At 37.6% G+C, this 6,261-nt stretch overlaps 1 protein-coding gene across 1 annotated transcript in view; it reads right to left on the reverse strand.

Moving 5' to 3' along the window:
* The window catches only part of UBE2N (ubiquitin conjugating enzyme E2 N), a 34,021-nt gene that overhangs the window by 25,764 nt on the left and 1,996 nt on the right, over positions 1 to 6,261 (reverse strand). The window lies entirely within an intron of this gene.

Below are 6,261 nucleotides of genomic sequence, written 5' to 3' on the forward strand. Positions count from 1 at the left end.
AACCACAACAATAAAGACAGGGTAGACAGAGTACTTCATCAGGGGGAAAAAAAAAATTTACTTAATGGGAGTAGCTCTTTTACAGCTAAAGGTAAGAAACTTCAAGCTTTATAGCTGTAAATCACTGTGCCTCCAAGTGTGAAAAGAAATGACTTTTTTAAAAAAGCCAAAGCAAGAACTGCAGTGCAAATGTAAGGGGAATTTTACTGGAAAGCACTTTTCCTTATTCTCTCTAAATACAAGTGAGGAAATTAAGTAGGTACAAATACCCTCCACTTAGTGGAAAACACAAAATTCAAATTAATATATAAACAAGTGTAAGATAATTCTATCTTTAGGCTTACTGAATGAAAAACATCTTGTTTAAAACTCACATTAGAGTGGTTATGGTCTGATACAGTGATACCTCAAATGTATTTTCCACCTGCTCTTTAGTTCCTTCTCACTGGAACCCCGAATTTCCCCAAATCCAGGGACCCAGGAGAGCAGGAGAGGAATATGCCACCCCAGAGAGGCAGTCCATCTTAAGGTAAACTATATTACTAAACAGCACTCACGCAAAAGCCTGTAATTAAACTACAATAAGACACTATCCACCACACATACTGGATCTCTGGAATATATAATGCATTCATGCTCTCTTTCTCTCCCTCTCTCCCTCTTTCTCTCTCCCTCTCCCTCTCCTTCCAGCTTTCATATCTACAATTCCCTGTGTCCACTCTCCCCACTGCTCTTCAAGTTTAAAAACACTCCTCAACAGATATTGATACCTTTTCTCAGATTATGGTAAATCCCAGATATTCCTTCTTTTATAACACACCTCACTGTAATTTCTTGTTTCACAGCTCTATTTTTCACCAGACAGCGATGCCTATCTTTTTTTACTGGCTTAGTGAATACATACTGTGCATTCAATAAATGTCCATTTAATTGAACTGAAACATGTTTTATGAATGGATAATAAAAAGGCAGACAAATCGCAATGTTATGGAAGATTGAAATTTGGCCTTGGGCTCTTACTAGCTTACTAAAGCCACTTTTGCCCCTGCTCCACAGTAAGGGGGTAAAGGGGATGGTAATCCCAATGGTCCTTAAAGGTCACTAAAAACACAGTGACTTTACAGCAATAACATTTTTCTTAGTATAAACTATAAAGAAATCTTAGAAAGCTCTAAAGAAATAAAAAGCACCCATAGTCTCAAGACACAAAGATAACATTTGTTAGATTTCTTTCTAGTATTTTCTCCACTACAGTGCCTTCAGTCACTGGATTGTAGACTTCAAAAATAAAAACTGATTTGCCCAAAACAGACCAAACCTCTGACAGTGACATACTGTGATGGTACTGAAAACTAAAGGAGTTTGAAAATATGAAGAGGAAATAGACAATTAAAAAAAAAAGCAGGGCTTCCCTGGTGGCGCAGTGGTTGAGAGTCCGCCTGCCGATGCAGGGGACAAGGGTTCGTGCCCCGGTCCGGGAAGATCCCACATGCCACGGAGCGGCTGGGCCCATGAGCCATGGCTGCTGAGCCTGCGCATCCGGAGCCTGTGCTCCGCAACGGGAGAGGTCACAACAGTGAGAGGCCCGTGTACCGCAAAAAAAAAAGAAAAAGCAAAATATGTCAACATTAGATTCTGAAACCAATGCCTAGAAGTACTTCAAATTATAGCCTAATCCTAATTATTCAGAAACATCTGAGTTACAGGTCAACTCAGAACTATAAAAATTTCTATGCCTAAGTATCTCTAGGGGAGTTTAGAATAGCTACATCCAGGATTTTAACAAACATACAATGCCCTGCATGGTGTGGTGTAGCTCTTGGAAAAATGGATAATAAAGAATGCTTTCTGTTGATTCTCTGAGGGCTCTTAACCAGTTACCTACCCATTTCTTCCGATCACACATGGTTTCTGTCACCAGAGATGCCAGGGCCACAGATCTCACTCTCAGACTATGGTGATCCCACATCCTATTTAATCTACAAATTGAAGATGACTACTTAGTATTTAAAATAAAAAAACTTGGGAAGCATTTTTAAAAGTTGCTAAGATTTTAGCTGAAGTTAACTGATTCCCTATTATTCATCTCCTAATTTGTATATCCATGCTGATGTCCTTCATACATTACATTTCTTTCATATAGGAAAAAAAGAATTCTTATTTCTTGATGTAACATTGCTACATATATTATGCCTTTCAGATCTATTTCATTTTTAGAAAGTAAAATTATATAATATAGTAATTAGGCACCCACATTAGAACTGTGATGACTACAACCATAATGTCCAAAGCTCCTGCTGCATGCCATCCTCATTTCCTTGGTTCTGCTATTTATTTCTACAGTGCTTATGCATCAATGTTCATGACAGCACATTCAAATGTATGTTCAGAATCCATACTACTTGAATCTGAGGTGCGTAAGTTATTTTCTTCTTAAATCCATTTACACACAGGTAAACCAAAACACTAGATACAGCATAGGGAAAAAGGCAAAGATACTGACTTGCAGGCCAGGAATCTCAGTCATCCAATTTCTTTGGCCTACAGTCTCCTCATCAGAGAAGGAAAAGGATAGTGTTCTCTACTGTATATGGCTATAAGTCATCACAAGTGTGGGAAAAAACTCAATTACTACAAAGCAAATGCATAATATTTCTGATATCATTATTTAGCATGCTGGATACTCAGGAAGTACTTAATAATTTGACAACTCTCAATTCCTATTGTGTGAGAGCTGATCAATCTGGACTGAAGAAAGTGCTTGACAAAGAAAAGCTTAAAAAACAACACTTGATTTTTAACCTACTTTCAGTTATGCCTACATTCCATAATCAAAACATTAGGTAGTATATTAAACAATATCCATATAGCCTGAAAGTTTAATCACTACCAAAAGTAGTTCAGGGATTCTTAACCTGGAATCCGTGGAGACCGAGGGGATTCACGAATAAGCTTGTCAAGAATCTGAATCCCCAGAAGTCATATGCAAAAAGTATCGTTTATTGTACTAGGAAGAAGGTCAGAAAATTCTTAAATTGGGACAACAACCAAAAGAGCTAAAAACTACACTGTTTCTACTCAAGTTTTTACTATATGAGTTTATCTGCTTCCTAAGAATGTTTTAATTACGATTTATAACAAGTCCATCTTCATCATGGTAAGTTTTCATGCCTTTTTTTTTTTTTAAATGGGAAAAAACATTATGAGCCAAAGATTCTCAGGGCTTAAAAAAAGGGTCATTTTTCTGAATCGCTTTTCTTACTAAAAACTACCTTATGTACTAAAATACATATCAAATGAGTGGCTTTTAAATGGTGATAAGAGGGACTTCCCTGGTGGCGCAGTGGTTAGGAATCCTCCTGCCAACGCAGGGAACACGGGCTCGAGCCCTGGTCCAGGAAGATCCCACACACCGCGAAGCAATTAAGCCCATGCACCACAACTACTGAAGCCCGCACACCTATAGCCCGTGCTCTGCAACAAGAGAAGCCACCACAATGAGAAGCCTGCGCACCGCAACTAGAGAGAGCCTGCGTGCAGCAACAAAGACCCAACGCAGCCAAAGATAAATAAATAAAATAAATTTATTATAAACTATAATTTTAAAAATCTGTATTTTTTGAAATAAAAATTATTAAAGTAAAAAAAAGAACTCAAGACTCAGTCAGCTCATAACAGGTTTTTAAGAGTTTGAAACTAAACCTCACCAAACAGAAAATAAATTGTAGGGAAGACTGGTGAAATTCTAATTTCAGAAGGTTGGTTTGCTAGGTTTTAATCAAATAAGTCAACTGCTTGAGTAAGTTAACTGTTTCCTAAGCCTATATTTTATTGACTTCATGATTAATTTTGAGAAGAAAATTAAAGGAATGTCATTCTGTCGGTGTAACATGTAAAGCTGAAATAAATTTGTTTTTGACCAAGCCACAACTACAGATTTCATTTATTTGTTCGCAAAATACTCCGGTTCTTTATGACAGATAGATTAAGGAGGATCTCTTATTTTAGGTGGCTTTCAACTTATGTGACTTTAAGCTTTAATTGCTCTGTCACTTTTAGAGACTAAAAGAGGTTTTGCCCAGGAAAAGAGAGAGAAAAAAAAAATCCTATAATTCTAGCTAAACACGTAACTGCCAAGATTCAGTGTAACTCATACATGTGCAAAATATCACTATATATAAGACCATTCATTACAGCACTGTTTGTATAGCAAAATATGGGGAACAATCTAATAGTTATCAATATGCAATTAGTTAAATTAAGGCCTAACCACAAGGTTCCACAAAACAGCTCTTTAGAAAACTAGTCACCTCGAAGACATAGGTGGGGGCAAGGGGAGGAATCAGGTACAGCATTTACAAAATATGGGGAACAATCTAATAGTTATCAATATGCAATTAGTTAAATTAAGGCCTAACCACAAGGTTCCACAAAACAGCTCTTTAGAAAACTAGTCACCTCGAAGACATAGGTGGGGGCAAGGGGAGGAATCAAGTACAGCATTTACTTGGGGAGGAGGGCAATAGGCCTAACATATATGCACTAAGTCTCTCTGGTCTTTTGGGAAGAATATACAATAAAAGTTGTGGCTGTCTGGGGAGGGAAACTGGAATGCTGAAGGACAGATGAGTCTTAATTTTCCTCTATGTACCCTTTAGAACCTTTCAAAGGTGCTCTACGTATTTCCCAGTCAACAAAATAAAAGATTGATTTGTTTTGTTTTTAATGAATTTATGGGTAGAATTAGAAACTTTTAGCTCAGGCACAGATTCAGATAGAATCTACTGAGCAGTAACAATGTCAAATTATATAGAATAACTCTCCTGAAACTTTCTTTCAAAGAGACTGAAGCTCATTCATTCATTCAATCAGTATTTCAGGGCCGAGACATTAGATTTGCAGATTATGTGTTCTAGGCATTTCAGCAATGCCCAAGTCATCCAAGAATTCCTGCTTTCATGGAGCTTTAGTGGGAGTAGAGATAAACAGTAAATAATACAACTTTGAGTAATGATATGTGCTATACAGAAGAGACGAAATAGGGGCTAAAGAGCAACCATGGGGGAGGAGGGAGGACTGTGTTTTAGGACAGTTAAGGTAATCCTCTCTGAGAATATGACATGTGAGCCAAGAACTGAACATTATGACAAAGCAAGCAACGCAATAAACAGGAGGAAAGCCCTGTGACTGGAACACGCGTAGCCTCTTATTGTTCAGGGTACAGCAGAGCAACAGTGTGGCTGCAATGGAGTGACCCAAGGGGAGAAGTGTGGGAGATGATCTCAGAGGTAGGCAGATCCCAGATGGATGGAGGGCCTTGTAGCTAGGAGGGAAAAAAAGTCAAGATTTTAAGTGTGCTGCAGAACCTCTGTGTTCTGAGCAGGGAAGTAACAAGATCTATGTTTTTAAAAGTAACACTAGCTGCTGTTTAAAAGGAGATCAATACAGTAGGCCAGGTAACAAATGATGGAACTGAACAGTGGTTTCAGAGAGATAGGGAAATGTGTCTGATTCAGGATATAATTTGAAAAATAGAGCCCACAGAATTTGCTACTGGATTAGAAATGGGAATCTGAGTGGGACAGCAACTGGGTGAATAGTAATTCAAAAAATCATCTTTATGTGTATGGTTACAGTTGTTAAGGTACTTTGACATATATTATGTCATTTCATAATAACAAGAGGCAGGGGAAGGTCACACTGGGTCAAGATCCAAGTTCTGCCTCCTGCCAGTTTTAAGACCCTAGGAAAGTCCTTTGAATGGGTTTCTAGCCTATATAATGTATTGTCTACTTCACAAGACTTCTGCAGGTACCAAGTGGTTGAAGAATTTTGAAAATGTAAATAATGCCCATTTTGAGGTAGAAAGCATCACACTGTCCAATGAGAGATGGTACATTCCCATCCTTCAGGACAGTAGTGCTACCCCATTATATTCCACTGCCACCATTATATTCCACACAGAACCTTGTATTGTAGTTGACAGAGAAGAGACAAGCTTCTTTTTTTAAATTCTGATATAAAAAACAAACATTTTCACAGATTATGAAAAAGCCTACATAATATAAGCATGGGCACTAGAAAAAAAATAGTATAATCTTTTAATCCTTCCTAGGGATTGGAGGAAACAGTTCTTTTTGCTATAAATGGCATTAAAGTAAAACCACCGAACTCTTACAAGATAATACCCAAACCAAGGGACCTTTCATTAGAGAGATGTTATCAACAAGACTTTAATTTAAGAGTATATATGACTTATCA

The sequence above is a fragment of the Delphinapterus leucas genome, chromosome 11 (assembly GCF_059928025.1).
Source record: "Delphinapterus leucas isolate spDelLeu-1000000601 "Yukka" chromosome 11, BTC_Dleu_Yukka2, whole genome shotgun sequence".
Classification (NCBI taxonomy): Eukaryota; Metazoa; Chordata; class Mammalia; order Artiodactyla; family Monodontidae; genus Delphinapterus; species Delphinapterus leucas.